General features: G+C 42.9%; 1 protein-coding gene across 8 annotated transcripts in view; it reads right to left on the bottom strand.

Moving 5' to 3' along the window:
* SNCAIP (synuclein alpha interacting protein) overlaps positions 1-18,408 on the bottom strand; it is a 666,776-nt gene that overhangs the window by 435,893 nt on the left and 212,475 nt on the right. For 2 of the 8 annotated variants that reach the window (XM_069625572.1, XM_069625573.1), the window contains exons 3-4: positions 17,599-17,644; positions 15,656-15,739 (exon numbers count right to left, since the gene is read on the bottom strand). The exons of 5 other annotated variants lie outside the window; for them this stretch is intronic. The gene's annotated coding sequence lies outside the window, so the exon portion shown is untranslated. The remainder of the gene's footprint in view (positions 1-15,655; positions 15,740-17,598; positions 17,645-18,408) is intronic. One more of the 8 variants, XM_069625576.1, reaches the window with a different exon arrangement.

Below are 18,408 nucleotides of genomic sequence, written 5' to 3'. Positions count from 1 at the left end.
CTGCTCACTGAAGCACACCCCTCTTCTGCAATTCAGGGAGCTTCTCTCCCCCTCAATGGTGCAGATACCTCTTCTGGGCTCAATGCCCTGCCCTACTGCAGGCCTCTCCATCTTCCTCAGCGATCTCCTCTCCTAAACTCCCAGCGTCTATTATAAAGCCCTCACTGTTCTGCCATTGGCTGAGGCAAACATTTGCATTGATTGAATAATTACATTGCCATTCCAAGCCAGGGGAAGGAAGTCTTGAAAAAGATTTCTGCCATCTTAGATTTCGTTCAGTTGGCTTCCAAGTGCTGGAGCCGATGTTTGCTAGCTACTTTGCCTTCTGGCTGCACCCTGTACAGACATTTGTTTTTAGGGTTTTTGATGTAAAAGGGGCATATCAATGGACAGGCAAACCTCTAGTAAGTTCCCACCTGTTGACTGGCATATGTTTTCCCTTTGAAGTGCTGCACTTATTGACTAAGATGTCTCTCTGGGTGTGCTTATGTTTCCCCATAGCGTATCTTTCCCTGAATCCCTGAAAGACACTCTGGAATATGCTCCAGGTTTTGGATCTCTAAACCTGATGCATTTCAAGAGATGTAGTTCAGAAGACATGGGTTATTTGGGACCTGGTAGTTTCTTATAATGTGCTGTCTCATGTGGTTTGGGGATGGTTTAGGTATGGTCCTGTCGTTACTACTCTCAGGCGGATCCGAGACCCGATACAATGCTGTATTATGATTTTGCCACACCACAAACAAATATGCTTTAGTTGTACATACATCTTTAAGGCTCATTTCTGACCTTAGGGGTCAACAAATGGTTGTGAATGCCAGCTTGCAGCCTGCCTCAGCCCAGTCAGTCTCATCTCTACTAGGGAACTGCACTCCCATCTGGGTTCCCACCACAACCCTGGCAACAGTGGAAGGAGTACATCACGCCAGTCAAACTAACCACTAGCAACAACAGATTTGATGACATATTTCCCAATCCTGAGGGAGCTACAATGGCCACCAATTCCAGCACAAATACATTTTAACGCAGCATGCATCACTTACAAGGCTATGACAACGTGTGCCACATTTAGCAGGAAAAGTGACATTTCTCAGGAAGCCAACACAATAAAAGAAACCATAACATCAAAAATGTTGAAAAGGGAAAACCAGGAGACAGGCCTTCTTCTATTATCCTCCAGCACTCTAGAACACCATCCTTACTGGTTTCATCATGGCACCATCACTCCTGCAGTTCAGCAAAGAACTGAAGACCATGCGGATTCAAGAATTTGCATCAGTTCGAGCAACTAGACAACACTGATGAAGCAGCCATGCCCACCTGGTGGCCATCCCTGCATTGACCACCTTATGTTCAATAAAACGATTCGAAAGAACTCTTTTGCTTCCTACCAAGGTTAACAATAGTTAACCAATGTTGAATAAACATGCTTTACCCACAAGACAAATACAATTGTAATGCTGAGCAAACTTAAATCAGTTCACAATAACAGCAGTCGCTTCCACTCACTAACCCCTTCAAGCCCTCACTAACCCATTCAAGCCCCCACTGGCTCTGTAGTTAAGTGTTACCAATGTATTTCTTATAGAACACTGTGACAGAATGGCTATCTGGTAAGGGTGGGATAGCACAAGCTTTTTCGATTTTTCTTCATACAATGCTGGCAATTCTCTTCCCTCACATGTGTATTCCTGACTGCTTGAACAAAATGTTTCTACGAGCAAGGCTGCCTTTTTAATCTTTTGCACCTCTGCTTCCAAAGCTAATAATTGTATGCCTTAGTCAGTCTGGTCAGAAAACATGTACAGATCAGGAATGCGTTGGTATCCACAACAATGAACAATCAGAGTAGGAGAGTGGCGTATAACTCCAATGTTGAATAAACATTTAGTAACCAATGGAAATCGGGTGTATGAATAAAACTAATTTTATTCCAGTGAGACTTCCAGTGTCCCCAGCTCAGCACTGACCACTGGTCACTAGCTTGTATGAGCTCTAAGCTGTGTTGAGCCAGCCAAACCTGCTCTCCGCTGGCCTGTCTCTGCACCCAAGTCTTCCAGCGCCACCGACCTGACATCACCTGCAATCCCCAGCGTCTACGATCTGCAAGCCATCCCCACTGCTGAACTGCACCTCATCATTGGACCCAGCACTATTTCCCTGATTCAACACTGGCCTGGCACGGGAAGCACCCAGACTTCGGGTTGGATGCTGAAAAGCCTGTCTCGATGCTGGCGAACACCAAATACAAGAGTACAAATGATAGGGGTACCCCCTGGAGCTAATGTGGATTGGGGGTAGAAAATACTGATTGACTCACAAAGAGGAAATCCACATTTACAACAATTTTCATTTCATTGTTATACTTAAATGCATTTAAGGAAAAGGGCTTTTTTAGTGCTCTATGAGTCACTAAGGGAACAAAACAGCAAAAGCACTCTACAGTTGAGTCAATATGTATTGGGAATACAATTAAAGAAAGGAAAAATCACAGAACAGAATCATACATCAGAGTTAGTTAAACATGCATGTGTAATTTGAAACATACATGTATATATAGAGCTGATCCTAAGTAGAATGAAACAAAGTTAGAATCAGTACTTCAGTAGAGAAAACAAACTGATCAAGTATTCATAACATTCATCTGACAAGATTGTCTAATTTTCAAAGTGGAACAATTCTTACTATTGAAAGCGTAGATCAGGATACTATTTCATGCTAATCCTGGTAAGGTATATTTATTTATTCTAGACTATTTCATGTTCAATTTTGAGCATGTCTATTAATCTGCCAAACTGCCAACGTGTGATGATAATAAAGCTAATCGAAGTTACATAGTAGACGGATGTGCATGGAAACACGTTTCGAATTTGCCAAGATTGGCGGCATCAACCTACAGCCTTCCTCAGGACGAAGGACCTGCTTGTCCCTATATCAGAGGGAAGCAGAAAGGAGATACATATGTGTATCAGAATTGTGAGTAAAAAGCGGCACACTACTATGTTTTGAAAAAAACCCTAGCCCTGCCTAAAATTAAAAACCAAAGAGAGTCCACTGGATACTTACCCTGTTGTTTAGACAGGGATAAGTGGATTGTGTGACCTCTTTTTCGTAGGTACACAGACACATCTGGTAGTCAGGCCATGGGCCACCCCCAGAAACACTTTTGAATCACAAAAAGGTGTGGCTGGAAGAAAGATGTGTTGTAAAAATCAGTATGAATCGTATTATTAATGTCCCAATGCAGAGACAAAGACTGTGGATGAAGGATGGTATCTTTACCAGTTCAGAATTCCCCGTGTGGAAGTCTTCTGGAAAAGCTTGGAGCGGTGAGACCAGAGTCAGAGCCTCGTGGTCAGTGTGACCCAGGGGTATTGCGTGATGAACACCAAATACAAGGCTTGAAGTTACTGCAAGAGGTCCTGTCCCTCTAATCCACCTTTTGGGACCATAGTGACTTAAGTCCACTTTCTCTAACTTTTCTACAGAAACATGTCCTTGGACTGTGACATTGTTGGCAGTCTATTTCCTGAACACCCCAGCTCATCTAACAAACTCTGAATTATCTGTTTTTCTTTTACAGTTGTGTTTTTTGTGTGATTTCTAATTAGTTGCTTGCCTTTTGTTGTTTGAGTAAAAGTCTATATTGTTATCGGACCTTGACTGGACATTCTTTTATATTGGAACCATGCAGTTAAGTAGTTTGGGTTGCTACTGTTGGCAGCTTGCACTCATCTCGAAGATATAGCCTGCCCTCAGCTTGAGGTGTACCTGTTGGGCTGTGTCTGTTTCACCTTTGTAACTGGAATCACTGCTGGTTTAGTGTGAGGGTTCGTCAGAGGTTTAGACACTACTCCTCTTTATACTCCTGCAGAGCATTTGTTATTTCATCACAAACTGTATTTAACAGCATAGGCTGGGAAGGTCTGGGAAAACAGGTTGCCTTACCCGTACTGTGGACATGTCCAGTGTTTAAAACACTCTTCACAAAACTCCCCCAATCGAAGGTGTAGTAGATATGAGGATTTGGAGGGAAGATCCTAGCTCTTCCGAGCCTTACCATAGGGGAGGAAAAGTGTATGAATTAAGCACCTACAAAAAACCTTTGGATTTTCTGGCACAGAAGCCGGCAGTTGCAGCAGAGCTATAATCCACAGGCATAGAGAATACTCCCTGCATTGTGTTAGCTGGCTAACACGCCGCGCACGGCACCTTGGATAATGAACAACCCGTGCATCATGCTACTGACCGTATGTGTAACTACCGTCACAGTGGCATACATTTCAGATATTTATGAACTCAAGTTTAATTGTTAGGGTAAATAAATCAAGACCTTTGTGTATTTTGAAGTAATAGAATGTCTCTTCAAGTCTGCACTTCCCTAATGAGAACCGATGCGTCCCTCTTGCTTTCTTGCCAGTTTTGTTCTCCGGCCTGGACTGTGGCCTATGACTCGTCATCCTGTGCTGGGGTCCCAGAAATTGGGCGTGGCATGGAGGGAGACAGTTCAGAGCATGTCCCGGCCACATGTCGGACGCTGTGACGCAGTTTCTCAGGAAGAGGCGATTATTTGTGAAAACAAAGAGTGGGACATCTATATCTCCACTGTCACTCAAGCGAAGTGGCAAAGTTATATCGCAGAACATTTTCGACATCTAATCCTGAGAATCACTTTTCTTAAATGATAGATTTATGATTTCTACAGAAAACAAGTCATTATAATGATTATTGTTTGGAGGCGTCGGCCAAGTAACAACCGAACGAAGTATAAAGGTGGTTTGAATGAAATATTACCATGTGTAATATCATAGCAAGATGATAAATATAGCCCCACGTGCCCAGATCCTGCAGTTGTGACATTAGGACTACTAGCTGATTATGTTATAATGCTCCAGTGCTGTGTCGGTGAACCTTTACTGACAGGGAGTGCGTGCAGCTTGCTGGGGAGAGCAGGGTTAGAAAGGAAGCTATTTATCTCCTGCTTCTGGCCGACGAGAGCCATCTTAGCTCCAAACCAACAGCTACGAGGAGCTGCTTTTAGCTCCCCAGGCCAACTGGTGCCTTCCAAACATGCGTAAGGGACATTGGGCCTCATTATGAGTCAGGCGTTAAGGGGTTAACGGCGCCGTAAACGGCGCCGACCCTTAACGCCTGATTACAAGGTCCCTTAGCGCTATGGTGATTTTAACGCCTGCTTTTTGCAGGCGTTAAAATCCATGGCGCTAAGGGACCATGGTGCTAATTACGCCACCGTAATTTACGGTGGCGTAATTAGCGCCTTCCCCACTTCCATTATGCCCTATGGGGCAAAAATGGGAATGGGGAAGGGTAAAATGGGAAATGGGGATTTACCGCCCCACTCACCTTGGAATGGGGCGGTAAATCCGCCATCCACCATGGTGTAAACGTAGTAACTTACCGCCTGGGTCGTAATGAGGCCCATTAACTATTATTAATTGGGAAATGTTAATAAAGAAGAATTAGGGCAATCCGGTACACAAAAGACCATATTGAATGCTAGATAATGGGCAAAAAGTAAAGGTCTGCATCTCAGTTCCAATTTAGATTTGCACTCTGCTGGGTACTCACTCCTGGTTCCCTCGCAGTAGCTCCTGCCTACTGGGTGTAATCTGACACACTGATAGTTAATTTGAGCTCCTTCTCATCTAATCTTAATTTCAAACCCTGGAGAGCACAGCCCTCAGCCTTAAGTCTAAGGAAAAGCGCCAATGTGCATTAACCCAGTCAGCTACTCGTAACAAAAAACAAGATTGCCTTTCTAAAACTGCAAAGTGTTCCTAATTGAAGGCATCAATTTCCAATGTGAAAAAGAGAATACTGGTGCTACGGCATTATACAGAACAATGGAGCTCATTATATATTGTCTGCTGCGGTAATAACGTGCTGGCACGTTACCGCAACGGCCAACTACAGGTTTGCCGGTGGGGCATCTACGTTACCTCCATTTAAGAGCTGTAGGGAAGTCAGGCACCTTACCATCACCAGTATTACCAGTGCTGGTAATACCGGCAAATCCCCCAGGGAGTCCATAGAATGAGGCTTTACAACCGTTGCCAGCACTCATAATCCAGCGATAATACTGCCGGACTGAGTGCCGGTAACAGTAATACAGTATGCCGGCGGATTTACCGCCAGGATACCAACACACTTATAATGAGGCCCAATGTACTCGCATTAAGCATGTGTGAAGGTTACTTATTATAAATCACCTCGGATTCATACCGCAGGCAGTCTACACTCGCAGGCTTCACGTGGCACAGACCTCTTTGTAATATCCTCATGATGGTCTGGAGTACAAGATTATGTGCATGAGACACTGTCAGCATGTTTCACTGCACACTCAGTGCTTTCTGCTATGCACGAGACACTGGCATATATTGTTGCGATAGCCGCCGCTCTTTTCACTTCTACCGTCAGGATTACCAGAATGTGGAACTAAAGGAGTGATGGTAGAAGCCGAGGAAGAAAAAAAATGATGCATTTTATTTTGTATATTAATATTTCATAATGGGTGCAATGGTCTGTGTGCTGCCCCAGACGATGACTGTTCAGCTGTTTTTAATAGAAGTCTTGGGAGGATAGCTCAGGGGCAAAGTGCTCGCCTTGGACGCAAGACGATGCAGAGCAACTCCTGTTCGATCCCCGGTTCCACGCTTAGAAACCTCTGGGTATTAAGCGTGTTATAAGTTATTGGTTACATAGGTGTGAGCCACTCTTGTGCATGGATTACTTTATGCAAAGTGTTTCAATGAGCGCATTATAGTCAACAAAAACACTGTCTACATATGGCAAAGACTTTTCTTGCATGCAGAATTAAAATGGATGCTTTCCAGCTCACCGTCATACCCACAATGGCCCAGATGGATGAAGCAAGGAAAGACTAAAGTTACTCCCATTATAATGCAATACTAAGAACAATGAAAAAGCACTATAGAAGTAGAAATGATAAAATCAAATTCCAGTCAATCGTCAAACGTGATTCAAAAGGCAAACCCCATCGCCAAGAACTAGGCAAGCAACAGCGCCATGCTTGGTGCCAGCCTGCAAGCCTTTCTAAGAAGCAAGGTGCTTCCTATAACAGAGCTAGCAGAGATCTCTCTTGATGAAGTGAAAAAGGCTGTTTGGAGGCTTAGTTTGGGGAAGAGTCCTGGCCAGGACGGATTCCCGATCGAATTCTATCGAGGGATGCCGGAGGAGGTATTGGACCTGATGAGGGGGATGTTTAAATATAGTAAACTGAAGGGTTTGCTACCAGCAACTTTGAGACATGCCACATTATCACTTTTGCATAAACAAGGTCGTCCTGAGCTGGATGCTAGTAGTTATAGGCCGATCAGCCTGTTGAATTGCGATTCTAAAATCCTGTTAAAGATCCTGGCGAGCAGGTTGGAGACGATGCTTCCTAGAATAATTCATCCTAACCAGGCTGGATTCATTAAAGGAAGGCACTCCTCTGTCAACATGAGAAAGCTGCTGCTTACCCTGGAAGTATGTCAAAAGAACGAGTTTGAGGCTGTTGCCTTGTCTCTGGACGCCGAGAAGGCATTCGACCATGTGAGATGGAGTTTTATGATGAATACCATGTAGAGGATGAATTTTGGTCCCGAGTTTTTAAGCTGGATTCAATTGTTGTATACAAACCAGACTGCGGAGGTCAACACAAATGGGATTATATCAGAAAGTTTTGAACTGCAACGAGGGACTAGGCAAGGCTGTCCTTTATCTTCTCTGCTATTTATAATATCCATTGAACCTTTGGCAAAGGGAATTAGATCTAATGACAATTACAATGGAGTATGCCAGAAACTATGGCTGTATGCCGATGATTTACTGTTGGTCGTCCAGGAACTGGCTTCTTCTCTTCCAGAAGTGATGGTTTTGATTGAAGATTTTGGCCTGTTGTCAAATTATAAAGTCAACTGGACCAGATTGGAGGCTCTACCAGGTTCACACTTGACTAATTGTAGAGAACTTGTGAACATTGGTTTCAGATGGTGTCCGACACAAATGAAGTACTTGGGAATTTGGATCTCCGGGAACCTGAGGATCATGATGGGCCTGAATTTGGATATAATTCTGCAAAAATTAAGATTAGAATTGGACCGTTGGAGTGAGCTTGGCCTATCTATTGGCGGGAAAATTAATGCTATTAAGATGATTTTAGCTCCAAAGTTAAATTACATTCTGAATATGATTCCCCTTTCTGTCTGTAAACGGATTTGGAAAAAGATTTCAAGTATTCTGCAGAACTTTTTATGGAGTAAGAAAACACTGAGATCAAAAATATGGAAGTTGCAGCTGCAAGAGGACAGAGGGGGATTGAATGTCCCAAATTTCGAACTATATCATCAAGCATTTTCATTGAGGCATGTCCTGCCCTTTTTGGAAGATATGGAAGATGAATGGGCCATGGCTGAGGCAATGGGTGCTGGCCCCTTGTGCCCTAGGGCTCTCCTTTCCACTGTCACGACAGATCGGGAAAACGTTACTGTTCTAACAAGTTTCCTTAGAACCACATGGAGATCATATGAACAGTCTGCCGGGTTTATGCCTGGTAAGACGGGTATGTCATCAATCTGGTTGAACCCGGATATCAAACTGAACAATAAGACCTTGTTCTGGCCAGAGTGGTTCGCTGCAGGGATTGTTAAAGTCGAAGATCTTTTCGATGGGACCGCTTGGAAAACATTTCAGATTTTGAAACTAGAGTTTGATTTACCTACAGGTACTTATGGCGAATACAGAAATTTAAGGAGGGCAGTGAACATTCAATCTTTGGTTATCTCTGAGTTGGCTCTAACCATTCAAAAGATTGGCAGAAGTGATCATTCAACATCTAAAATGTATAAAATGTTGAGTGGTTTCACTAATGCTAATGCGCAGCTCCATGACAAATGGTCTTGCTATCCGAGAGAAGAGATGACTGCAGAGAGGTGGAGTGACTTATGTAGGAATGTTAAAAGAATGTCCCTGAATGTTGGAGAGCGATCCAGACAAGTAATGCTCTTGAATAGAGTTTTCTGGACACCAGTAAGACTTAAGGAACGAAATTTAACAGAGTCACACAACTGTTGGGGATGTGGTCACTTTCGTGGCACTGTGGAACATATGCTATTGGAGTGTCACAGGGTGAGGAATTTCTGGTTGGATGTGACAAGTATGATGAACAAGGTTGTCAATGCAGATTTGGAATTTGACTTTGAGACTCTAATACTGGGGGATTCCACCATGCTGGACAATTTAGGGAAACATCAGATTACATGGATTTTACGTGGGGACATGATGGCGAAAAAAATGATCCTGAGAAATTGGAAATCAGATGTTGACCCGACGTTGAACGTGTGGATGGAGGAGATGTATTGCACAAGCAATATTGAAAATGTGATATATTCTGTGAAAGGGGAAGGATGTATTTTTGATAAAATATGGAAGGCCTTTTTGGATAAGGGCTAGTCAGTCGTTGGAGCTTCCTGTGTCGGGTTAACCTGTATTCAGATAAGTAGACATTTACTCATTATATTGTTCATGTCTTTTGCTTCTGTTTTCAGGTCAATGTTTTGAATTGCTATTGCTTTTTGACTTTTGCATCACATCATTTCTGCCCCCTTTTATTTTTATTTTATTTTTTTATTTTTTATTATTTTTTTTCCAATATATTTTTCATTATTGTTGTATGGATAATTGTCTATTGTATCTCTTTGTTACATTGATTTCTTCTGTTAATATTTAATAAATTGGTTTATCCAACAAAAAAAACAAAAAAAACAAAAACAAAAAAAATATAACATAGCTAGCATCACCCCGAAAGGATGGTTCTGCCCCAACCTTTAAGGACAATATTTCCGAAAGTGGTAACAATGTCAAAGAGGAGGACCACGCACCATGGCGATGTCCATCCCCAGCATGCGCGACGATGAAGCGGCGCAGGTTTAGCTTGTCAGAAAGCCAATGCTTGTGTACATGGAACTCAACAGTGCTATACAAAGAGACTGTTCAAGAGGGCAGAGTGATAGCCTGGGAGAGCCTGTGCTGGCTGATGGGAGTCTTTTAGGGACTTTGTTGTCTGGTGCACTGGAGTAGAGGTTGTGCAATTTAAGATGTGTCTGGCGCGCGGCATACAGCATTGCCGTCCTTGATGGGGGAGGTCTAGTCCCCTGGTAGATGCGCCTAGGATTTGCATGAATCAGTTACCTGTGTGGCGACTAGGCCCAGAAACTGGGCATTGCTGCTCTATATCACTGTAGGATGCCAGGACACAGCCAATCTAACACAAGATGAACCACAAATTTGCTTACCATGAAGTTAGCAAGGAAAATGCAGCTCGAGTAAATAAATGTTCACTCTACTTCACTGCATTAAGCAGCTCTACAGCATTAAGGACGCTATCAGCTGAACACTCTCGCGTGGTCCCTTGGCTACAGTGAGCTCCTGCCCGGGACTGAGGAAATGTCGACACTATATACTAAAAACAAACATCAGAAGTGCCCTCTGGAGCAGGAGACCTGGATATTTCCCAGTAGCATATTTGCATTCCTAGAACTGCAGAAGGCCTTTTTGTGGCATTATGGTAAATGTATAATTCAAAACTAATATAGGAAGGTGAAACCGCAAAACGAGATGGACAGCTTTTAGCCTTGCTCCTCAGCTCTCCTAAAATGAGGCTCTTCAGATGCTTAAGCATCACAAACATGCAGGGGCGGGGCTCCTGCTTGCCTAATGACCTTACCGGGCTGGAATCCTCACACAAAGGGAGACTGATGGGGCGTTTTGCTAGATTTTAATCCCAATCAAGACAGGCCTCATTGCCCGCAACAGGCTTTCATTCACTCCATGGAGAAGCAACATGTATGGCATTCACTGGAGTATTGCTTACTACAATGATGGGCAGACTCAGGCCTTACATTTCAGTTCCACAACAGACCGAGGCCTACACTAAGCCCGACCTCTATTCCTATTCAAAGGGGTCCACAACTCTAAGCCATGCTTCTATCCCAGACTCCCATGTCCTCTCTTCTGGCCATCCTCACACATGCAACACGGCCGCAGCTTACAGAAGGTAAAGAACCATGCCGGCTCTCCATTAACTTTATTCATCTTGGTAACCTCAATGATCTTCCACACGGCAGCAGAGCAGCAACCATTGTAAGTGTCATAGTCCATAGGGATCTCTTAAAGGATTAGCCTTGAAAATGCCAAGTCTTGAAATAGTTCATACCATTTGCAATAGCTTTTTGATGCTCAAATGGGCAATTCGACTTGCAGGGCAAGGCTCAAGGCAATATGTAACAATAAACAGCATTTGTAAAGTTGGATTTGCTGCCCGCAGGCTCCCAATCAAAGGTAGCCCAAGCAAGATGTAGGTCACTGCCCACTTATTTACGTTGAATTTCAGACAGAGGACATCCTCTGTAGGACTTGGAGGATGGCCAGCTAAAAATTACCTGGTCAGGAAGGCTTCATCCCAAAGCACTGATCCGGCTGTTCCATAGGGCAGCATTGCTGCTTCTCACTTTCCTGCTTCCCTTACGATCTTGTCTCAGTAATCTGCATCACAATGTCAACATCCACAGTGTTATGTACTGCAGAGCTGCTTAAAGTGATACAGGATGACTGTATACTCCACCTGTAAATCACACAGTCTGAAACTGGCTGGAACGTCCTGGTGAATTTCATAAGTAGGCTTAAATATTAGGTGCTCTAGTAATTGAACCATAAGGTTACATATGCCAGGATTAATGGCAAATTATCTGTAGCTAGTAGTAAGGATAGACACGCCCAATTAAGCATAGATGATCAAAGGAATCCTTCCTAGCTGTGCCAATCTGTGTCTTATTTATTTATATATTTTTGAATTTGTAAAGCATGCTGCAGCCCATAGGCATCGAGGCACTGCTGCAAGCAAATTACTTAGTTACAGCTTTATGGAGGATCGGTCAAGAGTTGCAGAGAGCAGAACCTGTCATAATGAGCTTGAGAACAATTACAGATGTACAAGAAAAAACAACGAACAACATACACAGTAATGTAGCAGTACACGTAAGCAAGATGAAGTGGCCAGGTGGCAACCCAGCAACAGGGGCCATTTATACAAAAAGCCAGGTTTTGGCCTTGTAGGGGATGTTCGAAACACATGGCCCCCAAGGACCTGTGAACCTACTCACACGGGCAGAGGCAGCGCACAGGCAGGCTGGCCAGAAGTAAAGACTCAGAGCCAAAATGCATGGGAGAGCGAGTTCTCATTCATCTGCCACCCTATAGCAAATGGACATGCATGGACTCTGGAGTGACGCCAGTGCCCTCTTCCATTCTGAAGCTGATCTGGATTTTACCTGCGAACATTTGCTTTCCTAATTGATAGTCAACAACCATCCTTGCTGTGGGCTGCATTAAATGTTCAGCAGAGCGGAGGAGTCTGTGCCAAAACACGTGACTCACTCTGCAACAAAACAACCAATTTGTGTACGGACCATAGGTTTAACGACAGTGGTCCATTGTCCATATATCAACAGCCAATGACCGATCAAAAGGACCAACATTGGGTGTTTCCCTTACTGATGTGCAGGGAGCAGCTCTCTTGTCCCACCTACTCAGAAAGAGCAGATGATATCCATCCAGCAGGTGGACTTGGCCTAGCCAGTCTGTTTCCCAGTGCCCCTTTCCCTCACAACTATGCACAAGCAATGGCATGCCTTATAGTGGTTGGTTTAAGAGCCATGTATCCTAGACCATGCGCAAAATTAGCACTGCATCTATAGTCACTACACTTCCCATCCACACACTCTCAAGGGGTATTGGCTGTAGATACTATGCACAATTTATGAAAGAGACACTATGATCTGTAATTAGCACTATTAATCAACTCACTATTATGCACTGCCATATCGATTATTATTAACTCTAACTTAGTAATTATGAACATTAGAAACCATAATAATTAACATTCCCCTTCTGGGGAACAGTTTTACTGCTTTAGTCCTGAATGCTTCATATGCCCTAATAGCAAGTGACGTGTTTACATAAAAAGAATCCAAGAACATGTTTTATTGAAAACAATAATTTTCTAACAAGTTTCGTCAAGAAATACTGAGAGGCACATGCACGTTTCAACTCTGAGCAATCTCTCAGCAGCCCTTGGCAGGGGCGGGTCGGGTCAAGGGTTTCCTGGTGACCATAACTTGCACATTTTACTGTTTGAATGTGTTTGTGGGAATATATATCGTTTTAACAAACATAAATACATGGCCAGCACTCTGATTAGTTTTGGATATTATAAACCAAAACTATTGCATTAGGGTACATTTAGGGAGAAATGGCATATGAGGAGGAACACAAAGTTTGTAGGTGTAGTTTGTATTTGCCCACCCACTGACTGCCCATGGCCATGCAAATCCCTGCCCAAAACACCTCCTCAAGGGAACTCTGAGCTAATTTTATCAAGCCTCAACATCAAACTTTGTACTTAAAGTGCCTTCCAATGTTTTTTCAAATCAGTCTTCTGAGAGCTGATGACTTAATTGGAGCTGTAAACGCGATACTGGTGTACTAAGAATGTCTTAACCAGGCCTGCCTTCAGACACTCGATCTATAAGCACTATGCATGTCCTTCACTGACGTCCTCTTAAAAACAAGCACTGGAAAAGCCAACAGTTGTGTCTTGTGTATAAGTATTAGACATTTTCCAGGCACTGCTATTATATGCCCAGGTAATCACACCATTTTGCAGCTGATGTCATTGATGGCCAGTTAATACCATTGCGGAAGTGGCTGGCAAATGAATTTGCCATTCCTAAACAAATGCCAAAGCTATTGCCAATGCTTGTTTCGAATTGGTGCCAAGGCAAGTTCCTGGGAGAAAGGAAGTGAAACCATAAATCAAACAAAACTCTACTTGTGTAATGCCTTGCACTTTGGAGCCAGGGTACCGATCCAAAATGTCTCTAAAAACTCCCATTGTAAAGTTGATTTTTCTTGAAAACAAAAGTAACAAGCGTTTCATGAAAAAGAATGAGTCACAAACATCCTGAAGTGGAAACTTCAGAAGAAACGGTTTCATGCCTTTTATGTGTGTGATGCACTAACTACTGCCTGCTACGAGTTTCAAAAGCATAATTGTGGTCCATGTCCCTATATCTTTGACCACATTAAACCATACCCACCATTTAATGTAGTAGGTGGTGCACAGTAAACGGATAGGAATTGCGTTTTCCACTCTGCGGGCTTAACAAATGTCAGCAGTTAGGCCTCGCCCAACACCACGCTCAGCGTCAGAGACTTTGCCAAGGGCTCCAAACTACAATTACTTAATCACTTGCCAGAGAGTGTTATATGATTGGCCCTCCAGAAAGGGCAAACATCAAAAATCTCTTTCATATGATAAACACACTGGACTAAACTCTAAAAATAATATTACATTGTATAAAACACACACTAGGTGTAAAATGATACAGCAACCATGATTGCAGCAAAAATGACTCACACACCAGAAAAATATTGCTGCAGACTTCCAGTGGCCTCAGAAGAGGGCATTGCCTGCTTCAACCTCATATGGAGCTTCTACCGGCCCGCCAAAGCCTACCTTCCCCTCATCCTTATGGACGGCCATGTTACAAACAGGCAATCCCCTGACTGGCTCATGCAATCATGTGACCGCAGGCCTGCTGACTGAGAGGATCACCACAAGAAGCCTGATACTACCCTAATTTTCTAAAACAGAGCAGAATGTTCCCTATTGGGGAACACCCGGCCCCTGCATACTGTCTATGGCTCAAGACTAAGCCAAACTTTTTTAAGTTAACTAAATTACCTATTTGTGAAACTTTATGATTTCTGCTGTATTCTGTTTTTTTTTACGCCTATCACTAAGGTACTTCAATTTCAACAGTTGTATGTCGAAATAGCATTAAAATTACCATTCAAGAATTAATTCAATACAGAATTTATTTTTCATATGGCCCAACGCGTTTCGAATAAACTTCATCAGGGGTGTAGAATCGTTATTTTCTACAAAAAATTCAAAAAAATATATCAATCAGTTGTTTTATCTGCATTTTTGACAATTATTCATACTTTCATGTGCAAAGGTCCACTTAATTACACTAAGAGGTGTTTAATTAATACCAAATTTTCTTTTCAGACTTTTGAATTCTGGGTACAAAGTTGAATAAAACATCATACACCATCTTACATCATAGAATGATATAAGCTACTATTGGATAATGGTTGTAACAACCTCAATTTTAGTGTTTTGCATTGGAACAGGGCAAAGGAATAAGCTTTCAGTAAGTAGATTCTGACCTTAATTATGATCCACATGGCTCCATGGTCTGTGGTTTTTTCAACAAAATCCTGTGTCTCACGATCTATCTGTATATACAAAGAGACTGCTATGTAATGTCTAAAAGATGTAAAGAACTTTGGTATGAAGTGTCCCCCTTGTGGGGATGTGGATCTTACCGTTTATGTCAATGGTTTGAGGTGCATTGTCCAAGTGGCTTGCTGCTTAGGTTTAATGTGTTTTTTCAACAAAATCTTGTGTCTCACGATCTATCTGTATACAAAGAGACTGCTATGCAATGTCTAAAATGAAAAACACTTTGATATGAAGCCACCCCATAGTAGGGAGGATCGGTCTTACCCTTTAGTTCAATGGTTTCTGGTACATTGTCCAATCGGTTTGCTGCGTAGGTTTATTGTGTATGATGGGGTGTGCACAGTGTATCTGTGAATATAAGGGTAAATATACCTTTAAAGCAGTATGCCACTTGTGACAATAGAAACATCATCTATGCATTACGCTGTCCATGTGGCAAGTATTATGCTGGTAAAACGACCCGAAGAGCCAAAGAAAGATGGACGGAGCACAAGTCAATATCAGAACTGGCAATATAAAATCACCAGTGTTCAGGCATTTTAAAGAAAAAAGACACAGGGCCCCGATTACACGGATGGCAGAGAACCATGGCGCTATTAGCGCCATGGTTCATGCCGGTAAAATACCGGCACTGCCTTGGCGGAAAGGGGAATTACCGCCCCATTCCAAGGTTGGCGGGGCGGTAATTCCCCCTTCCACCATTGCCCTTCCCCATTCCCATTTTTGCCCCATAGGGCTCAATGGGAATGGGGAAGGCGCTAATTACGGTACCGCAAATTGCGGTACCGTAATTAGCTCCCTGGGTCCCTTTGCGGGTTGGTTTTTAACGCCTGCAAAAAGCAGGCGTTAAATCCCCCAACCCACAAAGGGACCTCGTAGTAAGGCGGTAAGGATTTACTGGTATCGGTATTTTACCGGTACCGGTAAATCCTTACCGCCATCCGTGTAATGAGGCCCACAGTATAGCACAGATGAGATGCATTATACTTGAAGTGATACATCCCATACCTAGAGGGGGAGACCAAGCGAAAGACTCTCACAACGGGAATTATTTTGGATACACAAACTGGACGCTATGACCCCTTTAGTTATCAATGAGGAAAACTATCTAGGTCCTTTCCTATAAACATCGGAAAAATTATTTTTAATAGGCAGGTCACATGCAGCCCCTACCCACACAATAGGACCCAAGGACGGAACCTTTGGAAAATAAACAGCTTTTTTAAGCCTCATTAGCTTCACCTTACAAGACAGCCCACAACCCAAAATAGTCTGCCCAATTGCCTCCATGGCTTTTACCAGAAACAAACGCAATATAACAATGGAAAACATATTACCATTACTCCAACCCATCACCAACTGAACATCTACTAGTTGTGACCCCACAGTCCTGGTAGAACATTACAACCACACGGTCAACCAAGCCATGGGCAAAATAGCACCCTTAAAATTGTGCAAAGGTAAGCCTTGCACACATTAAAATCCTTGGTTCAATGCTATCCTCTAAGTACTTTCGCAATGAAAAAAGAAAGGCAGAATCTTCATGGAAAAACAACCCCACAATGGAAAATAAGGATAAACTTGCCACACTCTCCAAGAGATGTAAATGTGAGATCCTCCAAACTAAAAGAGATACCTATAATGGTAGAATTAAAAATGCCAACTCTAACACCAGAGAACTCTTCATTATTTTAAGAGAATTAGAATCCCCTTCTCCCCCCAACAGACACTTGTACTAAAGATAAAGCCTGGTGTAAAATGATTCAGGTAGCTCTCTCGAATAAAATTGACCTCTTACAAAAGAAAATTGAAAACAAAAAACGTAATCTCTCTGAGTATCCCACCCAACGGGAACTGCAGACTACTTTGACAAAACCATGTCATCGCTTCAAATTCACCCCAGTTACCATTCATGATGTGGGGAATATAATCGCCTCCCTCAAACCATCCAGATGCCAGCGGGATACCTGCCCGGCACCAATAATCAAAGAGACAGCTAGGGATCTAGTGCATTTATCACAACACTAATACATTTGTCCTTTGATATGTGTACTGTCCCGACTAATTTAAAAGACGCTTGGGTCCTCCCTCCTTTAAAAAAACCAAACCTCAATCCCTCCATCCCAACTAATTACAGACCAATAACGACCATTCTATTTCTGCTGAAGATACTAGATAGGGCAGCCTATCATCAGATACAGGCTTACCTTGATGCCAACAACCTCCTTGGCTTGCGACAGTCAGGATTCAGACCTAAGAACAGAACAGAAACAGCCTTAATAGATTTGAAAAACCAAATGGACGCATTAGGGACAAAGGGAAACTTGCCCTCTTACTCCTCCTAGATCTCTCAGCAGCATTTGATTTAGTGGATCACAAAATCTTATGTAATCACTTAAAATCAGATGCCCATTTTTCCGTCGAAGTCACTGCTTGGATACAATCCTTTTTGGATAATCGTACCACAAGGGTTTCCTCCCCAACTGCATCAGCTGAGCCGGTACCTATCACTTGTGGAGTAACACATGGGTTGTGTGTCGCCCCTACGATCTACAACATCTTCACCAAGCCGTTATTCGATGACCTCGACAATCTGGGCGTAACCTACACCAACTACACCAATGACACCCAGATTCTCTTTCCCATTACTGGTGACTACGAGACCGACTCAACTTTACTCAGTAAAATCTACCTCATTATTCAAGATTGGATGGCCACGCATGGTCTCGGTCTAATGAGAAGACAGAGCTTTTGCTCATTGGCTCCACATTAAGATTAAATAAACTAAGCAACCTCTTCAAATCATTCAACATCGATGGTAACAACATCTTAGTATTCAAGGAGGTAAAAACCCTTGGCTTTTTTCTCGACTCAGCCTTAAATCTAAAAACACAAGTCAATGCTGCAGCTTCTGCCACGGCATGCACCTGCAAGCTAATTAACGCATGTAAACCTTTCCTCTCTACATCCAGCTGCACCACCCTGGCCAGGGCATACATCTTGTCTAAAATAGAATA

Source organism: Ambystoma mexicanum, chromosome 6p (assembly GCF_040938575.1).
Source record: "Ambystoma mexicanum isolate Mex_15411 chromosome 6p, UKY_AmexF1_1, whole genome shotgun sequence".
Lineage (NCBI taxonomy): Eukaryota > Metazoa > Chordata > Amphibia > Caudata > Ambystomatidae > Ambystoma > Ambystoma mexicanum.
Note: the sequence above shows the minus strand (reverse complement) of the source record. Positions and strands in the feature narration are given on the sequence as shown.